At 41.9% G+C, this 16650-nt stretch overlaps 1 long non-coding RNA gene across 2 annotated transcripts; it reads right to left on the bottom strand.

Moving 5' to 3' along the window:
- Window positions 1–1626: 1626 nt before the first annotated feature.
- On the bottom strand, window positions 1627–2632 carry LOC127925705 (uncharacterized). 2 transcript variants are annotated; one of them, XR_008121977.1, is made up of 3 exons: window positions 2467–2632; window positions 2129–2335; window positions 1627–1720 (listed from the first exon to the last, which is right to left on the bottom strand). It is a non-coding gene; the product is annotated as an uncharacterized LOC127925705 (long non-coding RNA). The 2 variants fall into 2 exon arrangements; XR_008121976.1 differs by having other exon boundaries at window positions 1675–1927.
- Between the last annotated feature and the right edge of the window lie 14018 nt (window positions 2633–16650).

Below are 16650 nucleotides of genomic sequence, written 5' to 3'. Positions count from 1 at the left end.
GGTGGGCTCAGATAGCCAATTAATCACTGAAGCGGCTACATGTGTTTTGCTGTCACAGAGTCTTTGTTTAATGGAGGTGAATGACAACGAAGAGCCTGTAGATGAAGATATGCAATTACCAGCCTATTTCCTTATCTAAGCTTAGGGTTTATGACCATATAAGGACCATATTCAGTCACATAAAGTACTGTACATGAATAGTGCAAGGAGTTAATGAGTACAGTCTATGTGTGTGTGTGTGTGTGTGTGTGTGTGTGTGTGTGTGTGTGTGTGTGTGTGTGTGTGTGTGTGTGTGTGTGTGTGTGTGTGTGTGTGTGTGTGTGTGTGTGTGTGCTTTTCATTAGCCTAATAGGCAGTCAAATTGGTATTACTACAGCCCAATAAGATACTTGATATCCCCTCCTCTATTTCAATTACTGAAACCACAGTGAAGAGAAATATAATGGAAAGCAAATTATTGTCATTGTTGATGAGGTTTCCTCTCTCATCTGGTCTGTGTGTGGTGTCAGTGTGTGTCTGATTGAGGTTGAAGGGGGACGTGCTGTATGTGTGTGTGTGCATCCGTGTGTGTGCGCAACTACAAGTATGTGTGTGTGTGTGTGTGTGTGTGTGTGTGTGTGTGTGTGTGTGTGTGTGTGTGTGTGTGTGTGTGTGTGTGTGTGTGTGTGTGTGTGTGTGTGTGTGTGTGTGTGTGTGTGTGTGTGTGCGCTCGTGTGTCACCATCATGATCTATCTGTGCTCGCTCTTAAAGGACAAACACATCAATCACAACAGCGGCCATTTTGTTCTGAATAAGAAAAGGGGTCAGTAGGCTAGCTAAGGCTAACTCAGGAATCTCCATGTATTTACATAGTGCTGGTACTGTACAACCAATATTATCTTGAGAAACCCATTCATTTATTTATGTTCAACCAGCAACTAACTCTCTTACTCTCAAACAGACAGATCCCACTCATTCCAAAACCATTTCCCATGTCTCATTTTCTCAGATCACATTGTCTCCTTCCCTCTCCTCTCTGTCACTCTGTCCTCTCCCTCTTTAGTGCAGCAATCAGACTCTCGTAAGGGAAGGAGACATTTTCATGACAATGTGATCTGTAAAGCTCAAAGAGGGTTAACAGTGGTAGAGCACTGATGTGTGTGTCTGTGAACAGCTCTTCCTCCACATGAGAAATGGTTGTGGAATGAGTGGGATCTGTCTGTTTGAGAGACGTTGATGTAGAGAATTCATATAGTCCTTTGAGTATTTCCCCTCCACTCACCCCGAACATTTCACGCACATCCTGTGTGTTTCTGTGTGTTGTCACCTGTCATGCTATTGTCTGTAGTCATAAACACATTACACGCACATCCTGTGTGTTTCTGTGTGTTGTCACCTGTCATGCTATTGTCTGTAGTCATAAACACATTACACGCACATCGTGTGTGTTTCTGTGTGTTGTCACCTGTCATGCTATTGTCTGTAGTCATAAACACATTTCACGCACATCGTGTGTGTTTCTGTGTGTTGTCACCTGTCATGCTATTGTCTGTAGTCATAAACACATTACACGCACATCCTGTGTGTTTCTGTGTGTTGTCACCTGTCATGCTATTGTCTGTAGTCATAAACACATTACACGACATCGTGTGTGTTTCTGTGTGTTGTCACCTGTCATGCTATTGTCTGTAGTCATAAACACATTACACGCACATCGTGTGTGTTTCTGTGTGTTGTCACCTGTCATGCTATTGTCTGTAGTCATAAACACATTACACGCACATCCTGTGTGTTTCTGTGTGTTGTCACCTGTCATGCTATTGTCTGTAGTCATAAACACATTACACGCACATCGTGTGTGTTTCTGTGTGTTGTCACCTGTCATGCTATTGTCTGTAGTCATAAACACATTACACGCACATCGTGTGTGTTTCTGTGTGTTGTCACCTGTCATGCTATTGTCTGTAGTCATAAACACATTACACGCACATCCACTTTCTGTGTGTTGTCACCTGTCATGCTATTGTCTGTAGTCATAAACACATTACATGCACATCGTGTGTGTTTCTGTGTGTTGTCACCTGTCATGCTATTGTCACCTAAAATAAACACATTACACGCACATCGTGTGTGTTTCTGTGTTGTCACCTGTCATGCTATTGTCTGTAGTCATAAACACATTACACGCACATCGTGTGTGTTTCTGTGTGTTGTCACCTGTCATGCTATTGTCTGTAGTCATAAACACATTACACGCACATCGTGTGTGTTTCTGTGTGTTGTCACCTGTCATGCTATTGTCTGTAGTCATAAACACATTACACGCACATCGTGTGTGTTTCTGTGTGTTGTCACCTGTCATGCTATTGTCTGTAGTCATAAACACATTACATGCACATCGTGTGTGTTTCTGTGTGTTGTCACCTGTCATGCTATTGTCTGTAGTCATAAACACATTACACGCACATCGAGCTGTGTGTTGTCACCTGTCATGCTATTGTCTGTAGTCATAAACACATTACACGCACATCGTGTGTGTTTCTGTGTGTTGTCACCTGTCATGCTATTGTCTGTAGTCATAAACACATTACACGCACATCGTGTGTGTTTCTGTGTGTTGTCACCTGTCATGCTATTGTCTGTAGTCATAAACACATTACATGCACATCGTGTGTGTTTCTGTGTGTTGTCACCTGTCATGCTATTGTCACCTGTCATAAACACATTACACGCACATCGTGTGTGTTTCTGTGTGTTGTCACCTGTCATGCTATTGTCACCTGTCATAAACACATTACACGCACATCGTGTGTGTTTCTGTGTGTTGTCACCTGTCATGCTATTGTCTGTAGTCATAAACACATTACATGCACATCGTGTGTGTTTCTGTGTGTTGTCACCTGTCATGCTATTGTCTGTAGTCATAAACACATTACACGCACATCGTGTGTGTTTCTGTGTGTTGTCACCTGTCATGCTATTGTCTGTAGTCATAAACACATTACATGCACATCGTGTGTGTTTCTGTGTGTTGTCACCTGTCATGCTATTGTCTGTAGTCATAAACACATTACACGCACATCGTGTGTGTTTCTGTGTGTTGTCACCTGTCATGCTATTGTCTGTAGTCATAAACACATTACACGCACATCGTGTGTGTTTCTGTGTGTTGTCACCTGTCATGCTATTGTCTGTAGTCATAAACACATTACACGCACATCGTGTGTGTTTCGACTCGTTCAGCCAAAAGGACAAATCTTTCCACTCATGTCATTCATTTGAGTCAGTAATGCCCAAAGCATGCAGGATCCCTTACAGGTGAACGATGAACGGAAAACTCCAAAGAGTTATGATTCTACCAGCCTTTTGTTCACGTGTCGTTCACCAAAGGGAGTTTAATGAAGCTGAGACTTGTAAACGTGTCGTTCACCAAAGGGAGTTTAATGAAGCTGAGACTTGTAAACGTGTCGTTCACCAAAGGGAGCTTAATGAAGCTGAGACTTGTAAACGTGTCGTTCACCAAAGGGAGTTTAATGAAGCTGAGACTTGTAAACGTGTCGCTCACCAAAAGGAGTTTAATGAAGCTGAGACTTGAAACGTGTCGTTCACCAAAGGGAGTTTAATGAAGCTGAGACTTGTAAACGTGTCGTTCACCAAAGGAGTTTAATGAAGCTGAGACTTGAAACGTGTTGTTCACCAAAGGAGTTTAATGAAGCTGAGACTTGTAAACGTGTCGTTCACCAAAAGGTAATGAAGCTGAGACTAAACATGTCGTTCACCAAAGGGAGCTTAATGAAGCTTTGAAACGTGTCGAGGAGCCATGTCATTCACCAAAGGAGCTTAAAACTTCTTACGGCCATCCCGATCCGGGATGTGACTACAGCCTCAAGCCCATTACCATAACGCAACGTTAGCTATTTATGAAAATCGCAAATGAAATTAAATAAATATGCTAGCTCTCAAGCTTAGCCTTTTGTTAACAACAATGTCATCTCAGATTTTCAAAAATATGCTTCTCAACCATAGCAAAACAAGCATTTGTGTAACATTATTGATAGCTATTGATAGCTAGCATTAGCATTTAGCGTTAGCATTCAGCAGGCAACATTTTCACAAAAACCAGAAAACCATTCAAATAAAATAATTTACCTTTGAAGAACTTCAGATGTTTTCAATGAGGAGACTCTCAGTTAGATAGCAAATGTTCAGTTTTTCCTGAAAGATTATTTGTGCAGGAGAAATCGGTCCGTTTTCTGCGTCATGTTTGGCTACCAAAATAAAACGAAAATTCATTCATCAAAACGCCAAACTTTTTTCCACATTAACTCCATAATATCGACTGAAAGATGGTAAACGTTGTTTAGAATCAATCCTCAAGGTGTTTTTCACATATCTCTTCATGATATATCGTTCCTGGAAGTCTCCTCTCTGTCTCAATCACATGGATGAATGCGAGCAGCTTGGAGATTACGCAGCAATTTCAACAAAGGACTCCGGGCGGACACCTGGTAAATGTAGTCTCTTATGGCCAGTCTTCCAATGATATGCCTACAAATACGTCACAATGCTGCAGAAAACTTGGAGAAACGATAGAAAAGGCAGGCTCATTCCTGGCGCTTTCACAGCCATATAAGGAGACAATGAAAAACAGAGCCTCAAAAATCCTGCTCATTTCCTGTTTGAAGTTTCATCTTGGTTTCGCCTGTAGCATCAGTTCTGGGGCACTCACAGATAATATCTTTGCAGTTTTGGAAACGTCAGAGTGTTTTCTTTCCAAAGCTGTCAATTATATGCATAGTCGAGCATCTTTTTGTGACAAAATATTGCACTTAAAACGGGCACGTTTTTTAATCCAATAATAGCGCCCCCCATAGGTTGAAGAGCTTAATGAAGCTGAGACTTGTAAACGTGTCGTTCACCAAAGGGAGTTTAATGAAGCTGAGACTTGAAACGTGTCGTTCACCAAAAGGAGCTTAATGAAGCTGAGACTTGTAAACGTGTCGTTCACCAAAGGGAGTTTAATGAAGCTGAGACTTGTAAACGTGTCGTTCACCAAAAGGAGCTTAATGAAGCTGAGACTTGAAACGTGTGCTTTAAGCAATGTGCATTTGTTGATTGCTAGGCATACAAATCAGATGATTTATTGGTACATTTGAAATTAGGTGGAGTTGTGTCCGCAACCGGACTAGATTGTGAACGACTCTTGGTGGAATGCATTGCTTGACTGCCGTGAGGGTGATCAGCACAATATCATTTGCGAACTGCAGAGCCCCAAACGATTCTCGAGATTGAGTTTGTTGAGCAGAGACTGTGTGTGTTTTTGGTTCGACAAAGCAGTGTCCATCATAACATTCAATAATCAATGAATTGCAGTCATTGTTGCACCATGCGATCATTTATCAGTTCTGATGTCTTTATATTCTCTATGCTGCCTGGAGCATGATCTGTTGAGCCTGAGATCATATATGACAGACAGCTGTGGTGAGATCATATATGACAGACAGGTGTGGTGAGATCATATATGACAGACAGCTGTGGTGAGATCATATATGACAGACAGGTGTGGTGAGATCATATATGACAGACAGCTGTGGTGAGATCATATATGACAGACAGGTGTGGTGAGATCATATATGACAGACAGGTGTGGTGAGATCATATATGACAGACAGCTGTGGTGAGATCATATATGACAGACAGGTGTGGTGAGATCATATATGACAGACAGGTGTGGTGAGATCATATATGACAGACAGCTGTGGTGAGATCATATATGACAGACAGCTGTGGTGAGATCATATATGACAGACAGCTGTGGTGAGATCATATATGACAGACAGGTGTGGTGAGATCATATATGACAGACAGGTGTGGTGAGATCATATATGACAGACAGCTGTGGTGAGATCATATATGACAGACAGGTGTGGTGAGATCATATATGACAGACAGGTGTGGTGAGATCATATATGACAGACAGCTGTGGTGAGATCATATATGACAGACAGCTGTGGTGAGATCATATATGACAGACAGCTGTGGTGAGATCATATATGACAGACAGGTGTGGTGAGATCATATATGACAGACAGGTGTGGTGAGATCATATATGACAGACAGCTGTGGTGAGATCATATATGACAGACAGCTGTGGTGAGATCATATATGACAGACAGGTGTGGTGAGATCATATATGACAGACAGGTGTGGACAGTGTGTTGACTTGGTCAGTCCTATGGCATAGGGGCTGGACACATCAATATTCCTTCTCCTACCCGCTCTGATGCCCGCATGCTCAGCAGCATTAGATAATGCAGTATAGTGGTTGTTCTGGTTTCTACAGTAACACAGGTGTTAAAGGAGATGTGAGTGAAATAACATATTATTCTTCTCCCCTCAACCCTTCACCCCTCCTCCCCAACCTCTCTCCTTCTCCTCTACCCATGTACTCCTCTGTTTCTATCACTCCTCCTCCTCCTTCTCCTCCTCTACCCATGCCATCCTCTCTTCTCCTCCTCTACCCATGTACTCCTCTGTTTCTATCACTCCTCCTCCCCATCCTCTCTTCTCCTCTACCCATGTACTCCTCTGTTTCTGTTTCTCCTCCCCATCCTCTCCTTCTCCTCTACCCATGTACTCCTCTGTTTCTATCACTCCTCCTCCCCATCCTCTCTCCTTCTCCTCTACCCATGTACTCCTCTGTTTCTATCACTCCTCCTCGTACCATCCTCTCTCCCCATCCTCTCTCCTCTACCCATGTACTCCTCTGTTTCTATCACTCCTCCTCCCCATCCTCTCCTTCTCCTCTACCCATGTACTCCTCTGTTTCTATCACTCCTCCTCCCCATCCTCTCCTTCCTCCTCCTTCTCCCATGTACTCTGTTTCTATCTCTGTTTCTATCACCCATCCTCCCCATCCTCTCCCCATCCTTCTCCTTCTCCTCTACCCATGTACTCCTCTGTTTCTATCACTCCTCCTCCCCATCCTTCCTTCTCCTTCTCCTCTACCCATGTACTCCTCTGTTTCTATCACTCCTCCTCCCCATCCTCTCTCCTTCTCCTCTACCCATGTACTCCTCTGTTTCTATCACTCCTCCTCCCCATCCTCTCTCCTTCTCCTCTACCCATGTACTCCTCTGTTTCTATCACTCCTCCTCCCCATCCTTTCTCCTTCTCCTCTACCCATGTACTCCTCTGTTTCTATCACTCCTCCTCCCCATCCTTTCTCCTTCTCCTCTACCCATGTACTCCTCTGTTTCTACCTCCTCCTCCCCATCCTTTCTCCTTCTCCTCTACCCATGTACTCCTCTGTTTCTATCACCTCCTCCTCCCCATCCTCTCTCCTTCTCCTCTACCCATGTACACCTCTGTTTCTATCACTTCTCCTCCCCATCCTCTCTCCTTCTCCTCTACCCATGTACTCCTCTGTTTCTATCACTCCTCCTCCCCATCCTTTCTCCTTCTCCTCTACCCATGTACTCCTCTGTTTCTATCACTCCTCCTCCCCATCCTTTCTCCTTCTCCTCTACCCATGTACTCCTCTGTTTCTATCACTCCTCCTCCCCATCCTCTCTCCTTCTCCTCTACCCATGTACTCCTCTCTTTCTATCACTCCTCCTCCCCATCCTTTCTCCTTCTCCTCTACCCATGTACTCCTCTGTTTCTATCACTCCTCCTCCCCATCCTCTCTCCTTCTCCTCTACCCATGTACTCCTCTGTTTCTATCACTCCTCCTCCCCATCCTCTCTCCTTCTCCTCTACCCATGTACTCCTCTGTTTCTATCACTCCTCCTCCCCATCCTCTCTCCTTCTCCTCTACCCATGTACACCTCTGTTTCTATGTACACTTTTCTCCTCCCCCCCATCCTCTCTCCTTCTCCTCTACCCATGTACTCCTCTGTTTCTATCACTCCTCCTCCCCATCCTCTCTCCTTCTCTACCCATGTACTCCTCTGTTTCTATCACTCCTCCTCTTCCCATTCTCTTAATGATCTTCCTGAATCCATCTGAATGTGTTTTCTAAGATAAATCAATGGCACATCCACAATTGGATAACTATTTATATTTGTATGGAAGAGGAATCAGACGAACGAGTCTATAGGGGAGAGAGAGACAGAAAAAGATTCTGGCCCAGTCATGTTGGATTGCAAAATCGAATCAAGCTGCTCAGAAGCAATTTCAATTAATCTGTGTGTGCATTGGAGCCACATGCTTTGTCTTGTAGCCAATCCCACTTGGCTTATCAGACACAATTTGTGGTGGATGCACCATGTCCACACACACACTCCACTGTTACGGCCTGGCAGCCAAGATGGCACTTCATACAACACTACTAAATGTTATTCACTTTTATTGAGATTGACATTTCAGCTGTACCAGGTTATACCATGAAGTAAATTATCATTACTTACACTCTGAAGGACTGTACCACATTATACCATCTCCATCTTATTGTCACCATTATCATTACTTACACTCTGAAGGACTGTACCACATTATACCATTTCCATCTTATTGTCACCATTATCATTACTTACACTCTGAAGGACTGTACCACATTATACCATCTCCATCTTATTGTCACCATTATCATTACTTACACTCTGAAGGACTGTACCATCATTATACCATCTCCATCTTATTGTCACCATTATCATTACTTACACTCTGAAGGACTGTACCACATTATACCATCTCCATCTTATTGTCACCATTATCATTACTTACACTCTGAAGGACTGTACCACATTATACCATCTCCATCTTATTGTCACCATTATCATTACTTACACTCTGAAGGACTGTACCACATTATACCATCTCCATCTTATTGTCACCATTATCATTACTTACACTCTGAAGGACTGTACCACATTATACCATCTCCATCTTATTGTCACCATTATCATTACTTACACTCTGAAGGACTGTACCACATTATACCATTTCCATCTTATTGTCACCATTATCATTACTTACACTCTGAAGGACTGTACCACATTATACCATTTCCATCTTATTGTCACCATTATCATTACTTATTACTTACACTCTGAAGGACTGTACCACATTATACCATCTCCATCTTATTGTCACCATTATCATTACTTACACTCTGAAGGACTGTACCACATTATACCATCTCCATCTTATTGTCACCATTATCATTACTTACACTCTGAAGGACTGTACCACATTATACCATCTCCATCTTATTGTCACCATTATCATTACTTACACTCTGAAGGACTGTACCACATTATACCATTTCCACTTATTGTCACCATTATCATTACTTACACTCTGAAGGACTGTACCACATTATACCATCTCCATCTTATTGTCACCATTATCATTACTTACACTCTGAAGGACTGTACCACATTATACCATCTCCATCTTATTGTCACCATTATCATTACTTACACTCTGAAGGACTGTACCACATTATACCATCTCCATCTTATTGTCACCATTATCATTACTTACACTCTGAAGGACTGTACCACATTATACCATCTCCATCTTATTGTCACCATTATCATTACTTACACTCTGAAGGACTGTACCACATTATACCATCTCCATCTTATTGTCACCATTATCATTACTTACACTCTGAAGGACTGTACCACATTATACCATTTCCATCTTATTGTCACCATTATCATTATTACACTCTGAAGGACTGTACCACATTATACCATTATCACCATTATCATTACTTACACTCTGAAGGACTGTACCACATTATACCATCTCCATCTTATTGTCACCATTATCATTACTTACACTCTGAAGGACTGTACCACATTATACCATCTCCATCTTATTGTCACCATTATCATTACTTACACTCTGAAGGACTGTACCACATTATACCATCTCCATCTTATTGTCACCATTATCATTACTTACACTCTGAAGGACTGTACCACATTATACCATCTCCATCTTATTGTCACCATTATCATTACTTACACTCTGAAGGACTGTACCACATTATACCATCTCCATCTTATTGTCACCATTATCATTACTTACACTCTGAAGGACTGTACCACATTATACCATCTCCATCTTATTGTCACCATTATCATTACTTACACTCTGAAGGACTGTACCACATTATACCATCCATTACTATTGAAGGACTCCATCTTATTGTCACCATTATCATTACTTACACTCTGAAGGACTGTACCACATTATACCATCTCCATCTTATTGTCACCATTATCATTACTTACACTCTGAAGGACTGTACCACATTATACCATCTCCATCTTATTGTCACCATTATCATTACTTACACTCTGAAGGACTGTACCACATTATACCATCTCCATCTTATTGTCACCATTATCATTACTTACACTCTGAAGGACTGTACCACATTATACCATTTCCATCTTATTGTCACCATTATCATTACTTACACTCTGAAGGACTGTACCACATTATACCATCTCCATCTTATTGTCACCATTATCATTACTTACACTCTGAAGGACTGTACCACATTATACCATCTCCATCTTATTGTCACCATTATCATTACTTACACTCTGAAGGACTGTACCACATTATACCATCTCCATCTTATTGTCACCATTATCATTACTTACACTCTGAAGGACTGTACCACATTATACCATCTCCATCTTATTGTCACCATTGTCACCATTATCATTGTCACCATTATCACTCTGAAGGACTGTACCACATTATACCATCTCCATCTTATTGTCACCATTATCATTACTTACACTCTGAAGGACTGTACCACATTATACCATCTCCATCTTATTGTCACCATTATCATTACTTACACTCTGAAGGACTGTACCACATTATACCATCTCCATCTTATTGTCACCATTATCATTACTTACACTCTGAAGGACTGTACCACATTATACCATCTCCATCTTATTGTCACCATTATCATTACTTACACTCTGAAGGACTGTACCACATTATACCATTTCCACTTATTGTCACCATTATCATTACTTACACTCTGAAGGACTGTACCACATTATACCATCTCCATCTTATTGTCACCATTATCATTACTTACACTCTGAAGGACTGTACCACATTATACCATCTCCATCTTATTGTCACCATTATCATTACTTACACTCTGAAGGACTGTACCACATTATACCATCTCCATCTTATTGTCACCATTATCATTACTTACACTCTGAAGGACTGTACCACATTATACCATCTCCATCTTATTGTCACCATTATCATTACTTACACTCTGAAGGACTGTACCACATTATACCATCTCCATCTTATTGTCACCATTATCATTACTTACACTCTGAAGGACTGTACCACATTATACCATCTCCATCTTATTGTCACCATTATCATTACTTACACTCTGAAGGACTGTACCACATTATACCATCTCCATCTTATTGTCACCATTATCATTACTTACACTCTGAAGGACTGTACCACATTATACCATCTCCATCTTATTGTCACCATTATCATTACTTACACTCTGAAGGACTGTACCACATTATACCATTTCCATCTTATTGTCACCATTATCATTACTTACACTCTGAAGGACTGTACCACATTATACCATCTCCATCTTATTGTCACCATTATCATTACTTACACTCTGAAGGACTGTACCACATTATACCATCTCCATCTTATTGTCACCATTATCATTACTTACACTCTGAAGGACTGTACCACTTCATCTCCATCTTAGAGGGACTGTAGAGAGACCATTATCATTACTTACACTCTGAAGGACTGACAGACATTATACCATCTCCATCTTATTGTCACCATTATCATTACTTACAGACAGACAGACAGACAGACAGATCAGTCACAGACAGACAGACAGACAGACAGACAGACAGACTGAAGGACTGGAGACAGACAGATCAGTCACCATTATCATTACAGACACTCAGAAGACTGACCACATTATACCATCTCCATCTTATTGTCACCATTATCATTACTTACACTCTGAAGGACTGTACACATTATACCATCTCCATCGTATTGTCACCATTATCATCACTTACACTCTGAAGGACTGTACCACATTATACCATCTCCATCTTATTGTCACCATTATCATTACTTACACTCTGAAGGACTGTACCACTTCATAGAGAGAGAGAGAGAGAGACACAGACAGACAGACAGACAGACAGACAGACAGACAGACAGACAGACAGGGAGAGACAGAGAGATTTGTATACACATTAACATACACAATATAACCATTCTCCATGTTCTGTACTGTATGTATTCCTGGTCCAGTGCTGCTGTGTTTAGGGAATGATGACATATTGAAGGTTTATTTGCATAATGATCTACTGTATAAGGCTATAGGTACACGATCCATGTGTCTGGTCCTGACTGTTTCTTTGGGAGATACGGGAGAAAGGTGTATTATTTAAAACGGTGTATTAGTGTAAGGAGGATCTATAGGTTGTGTATTAAGGCTTATTGAAAGGGCTCCATAATGACTTCATATGCATAACACCCTTTTCAACCAATCACCTCTAACAACATCAACAAACCTCATGATCAACCTCAGGCATTATTACCATGTGTGGTATGAGGTATTTGTGCTCGCTGTTCAAATCTGTTTCTATTTTCTCGTCTTGTATTTATAAAGCCCTTTCTACATCAGCAGATGTCACCACGTGTTTATACAGAAACCCAGACTAAAACCCCAAACAGCAAGATGCAGATGTAGAAGCACGGTGGCTAGGAAGAACTCCTTAGAAAGGCAGGAACCTAGGAAGAACTCCTTAGAAAGGCACAGCCCTAAATGTTGACTCCTCCCCCAGTTAAACCGTCACACAGACAACTGTATCTGATTTCATATCACTTTGAACAGTAAAAGAAACCTTTTTTTTCATCTCTTCCTTTCCGTTCACCAAACTGAAACTGTAATGAAGAAATATAAAGATTGAATGATGAACATGTGTAAAATGTATTGTAAATATCAAGCCAGATGGCAATATAAACCATGGTAATCTCCCACGGGAATAAAACAGAAGACATGTTAGAGAGAAGAGAAAGGTAAGTCTAGAATGTGAAACCCACGTTGTCCTTCACCAACCTGGTAGCTTTGCTGCAGTACCTGTGACTCTGTTGTAAAATGTATTGTATGAAAATAAAAAATACATTGAAATTGTTTATGACAAAAGACTGTCTCAAGTTTCAATGGGTGTTTATTAGCAGTGCGTTTGTCATGTGTATTGTGTGCTACATGCGCACACAGATCACACATTCATTCAAGGCACAGGCACAAATGTCTAAACATGTGTTAATGAAGGTGTTTCCATGAGTAATTGGACGTCGGCCTTCAAAAGCAGCAACAGCAGATCCCAGTCAAGACCTAAAGAGACCCAAAGACCAGGAAAACACAAGAATCATCCACTGACTGCTGTACCATCTGTTACAGCCCGTAACTCAATGAGTCAGGTTCTATTTATACAGTATACTGTATATTCTAATAGGGAATGAAAACGTTTGACTTCTAATTTTCATTTTCATTTTAAACAGAAGAGAAACTGAAGGGATGGTGATGGTGATGGTGATGGTGATGGTGGGGAAGGAATCTATATAGACCTGTCACATATGTTCAATAATGATACACTGGGTGGGTTGATCCCTGAATGCTGATTGGCTGACAGCCGTGCTAAATCAGACTGTATACCACAGGTTTGACAAAACATGTATTTTTACTGCTCTAATTCTGTTGGTAACCAGTTTATAATAGCAATAAGACACCTCGGGGGTTTATGGGCTATGGCCAATATACCACAGCCCCGAGGGCCTTATTGCTTAATCCTGACATTCTTAGAGCGTTACAAGGGGATGGTGTTGCTCCTCATGTACTGTGGCTTGTGAAATTATTCACCCTCATGGCATTTTCCTACTTTGTTGCCTTACAACCTGGAATTAAAATAGATTTTTGGGGGTTTGTATCATTTCATTTGTAAAATATTATTTTATTGAGCCACCAAGTCAATACTTTGTAGAGCCACCATTTGCAGCAATTACAACTGCAAGTCTCTTGGGGTATGTCTCTATAAGCATGGCACATCTAGCCACTGGGATTTTTGCCAATTCTTCAAGGCAAAACTGCTCCAAAATGGTGGTGTTCTTGGGGTGATGAGAGATGTTGGGTTTGCTCCAGACATAGCATTTACCTTGATGGCCAAAAAGCTCAATTTTAGTCTCATCTGACCAGAGTACCTTCTTCCATATGTTTGGGGAGTCTCCCACATGCCTTCTGGTCAACACCAAACATGTTTGGGGAGTCTCCCACATGCCTTCTGGTCAACACCAAACATGTTTGCTTCTTTTTTTCATTAAGCAATGGCTTTTTTCTGGCCACTCCTCCATAAAGCGCCGCCCTGTAAAGTGGTCCTATGGACAGATACTCCAATCTCCACTGTGGAGCTTTGCAGCTCCTTCAGGGTTATCTTTGGTCTCTTTCTTGCCTCTCTGATTAATGTCCTCCTTGCCTGGCCCGTGAGTTTTGGCGGGCGGCCCTCTCTTGGCCTGTTTGTTGTGGTCCCATATTCTTTCCATGATTAAAAAATGGATTTCCGTGGGATGTTCAAAGTTTCTGATATTTTTTTAAAACCCAACCCTGATCTGTACTTCTCCACAACTCTGCCCCTGACCTGTTTGGAGTGCTCCTTGGTCTTCATGGTGCCGCTTGCTTGGTGGTGCTGCAGACTCTGGGGCCTTTCAGAACAGGTGTATATATACTGAGATCATGTGACAGATCATGTGACACTTAGATTGCACACAGGTGGACTTTATTTAACTAATTATGTGACTTCTGAAGGTAATTGGTTGCACCAGATCTTATTTAGGGGCTTCATAGCAGAGGGGGTGAATACATGCACGCACCACTTTTCTGTTTTTAAGTTAGACTATTTTGTCTTTGTCCATTCCATGAAATCCAATTAAAAATTTAAAAAATGACAGGTTGTAATGCAACAAAATAGGAACAACGCCGAGAGGGGTGAATACTTTCGCATGGAACTGTATGTAGAGTCAAACAGAACAGGATGGGAGGAAGACCTATATAGCCTCGCCATGTGTTGAAGTGTGCTTATGATGTGACCATGGCATTACAGTTGGGATGATCTTGTTCTGTTATGCACAGTAGAATCAAACCTCTCGGATTTAGAAATCTCTCTTCAAGGAGCTATAATCCACGCGGGTGGCATATAGGCCACGAAATTTAATTTTGATTTTCAATAACATTGTTCCTGGAAGAAAATCCCCCGTTCACACTCTCTCCGCTCCTCACCGAGTCTAGGAAAGGTCAAACTTCATTTCATCTTTCTTATCATCATGACACTCGCAGAGTGGTGGCTGACATTTTGGATTTAAGTTGTCAAAGCCTCAGTCAGGGGTGAGGGAAGTCAAGCCGGTCTCTATGGTAACTAACGTGTGATAGGCTAAGAGAATGTATCTCACACTTACCGTGACTAAATCATGTTCCTCACTGGGCCCCTATTCCCTATTTAGTGCAGTACTCTCTCTCCTGTCTCTCTCTCTCCTGTCTCTCTCTCTCTCTCTCTCTCTCTCTCTCTCTCTCTCTCTCTCTCTCGGTGCATGCTGGGTGTTTTTGGAGTTTGAGTGTTTGGTGTGGAAAGCTCTATCCTAACTAACTTTCTTGATTCTATTCTTTTCTTTACATGTTATTTTCTATGGTGGAGGGTTAATGCAATATTTGTTTTTAGCGGTATCCAAAGTTTCTTTTTTCAAAGTTAGGGTGGAAGAGGACAGAGTAACGTTCCGGGGGGTTGCAAGGTATAGTGTGCGCAATGGCTTCTCAGCCTAGTGCGCAGGAGACGCTGTCGATACAGCATGGTTTCAGGTGTGTTCCTGAGAACGGCGTTAAGGTGGAGGAGGTTCTGCTCGCGGTCGGTGAACAGGTAGGAGCTGAGTTTATACATTCTGCTTCTAGAATGAACAAGGCTGTGGTTGTGTTCATGAAAAGGGCTAATTTGGTCGGTAGGCTAATTGCTAGCGGAATATTTGTAAGGGATGTGTTGGTGTCAATTTCACCTCTCTCTACCCCTTCAACAAGAGTTGTAGTGGCAAATTTGCCTCCGTTTATTACGGATGATCAAATTAGGAAAGAGCTGAGTCGTTTTGGTAAGTTTGCTAGCGGTTTCCGTGTACTGTCAGCAGGTTTTCAGGCAGATGCCGTTAAGCACGTTGTTTCATTCAGGAGGCAAGTGTTTATGTTTCTGAACAATAATGAGCAACAGCTAAATGTGCATTTTAAAGTGAGGCATGGGGAAGGGTCCTATGCAGGTTTTGCCAGCACAGATAGTCTACGGTGTTTTGAATGTGGGGATTTGGGGCACAAGAGCTTTGCGTGCCCACATAAAGGCCATAGACAAGGGGAGGGTACGAGCGCAAGGGGGGGAAATCGAGGTGAAAATGCAGGGGGTAAGGAGATGCAGAGGCTGGGCCTAGTCAGTCTAGAGATGGTGGTGTAGATGAGGCTGGGTCTAGTCAGGCTAGAGATGGTGGAGAAGCAGAGTCTGGGTCTAGTCAGGCTAGAGATGGTGGGGTAGCTGAGGCTGGGCCTAGACATGCTATGGAGGGTGGTATAGCTGAGG

The sequence above is a fragment of the Oncorhynchus keta genome, unplaced genomic scaffold (genome assembly GCF_023373465.1).
Source record: "Oncorhynchus keta strain PuntledgeMale-10-30-2019 unplaced genomic scaffold, Oket_V2 Un_contig_6113_pilon_pilon, whole genome shotgun sequence".
Classification (NCBI taxonomy): Eukaryota; Metazoa; Chordata; class Actinopteri; order Salmoniformes; family Salmonidae; genus Oncorhynchus; species Oncorhynchus keta.
Note: the sequence above shows the minus strand (reverse complement) of the source record. Positions and strands in the feature narration are given on the sequence as shown.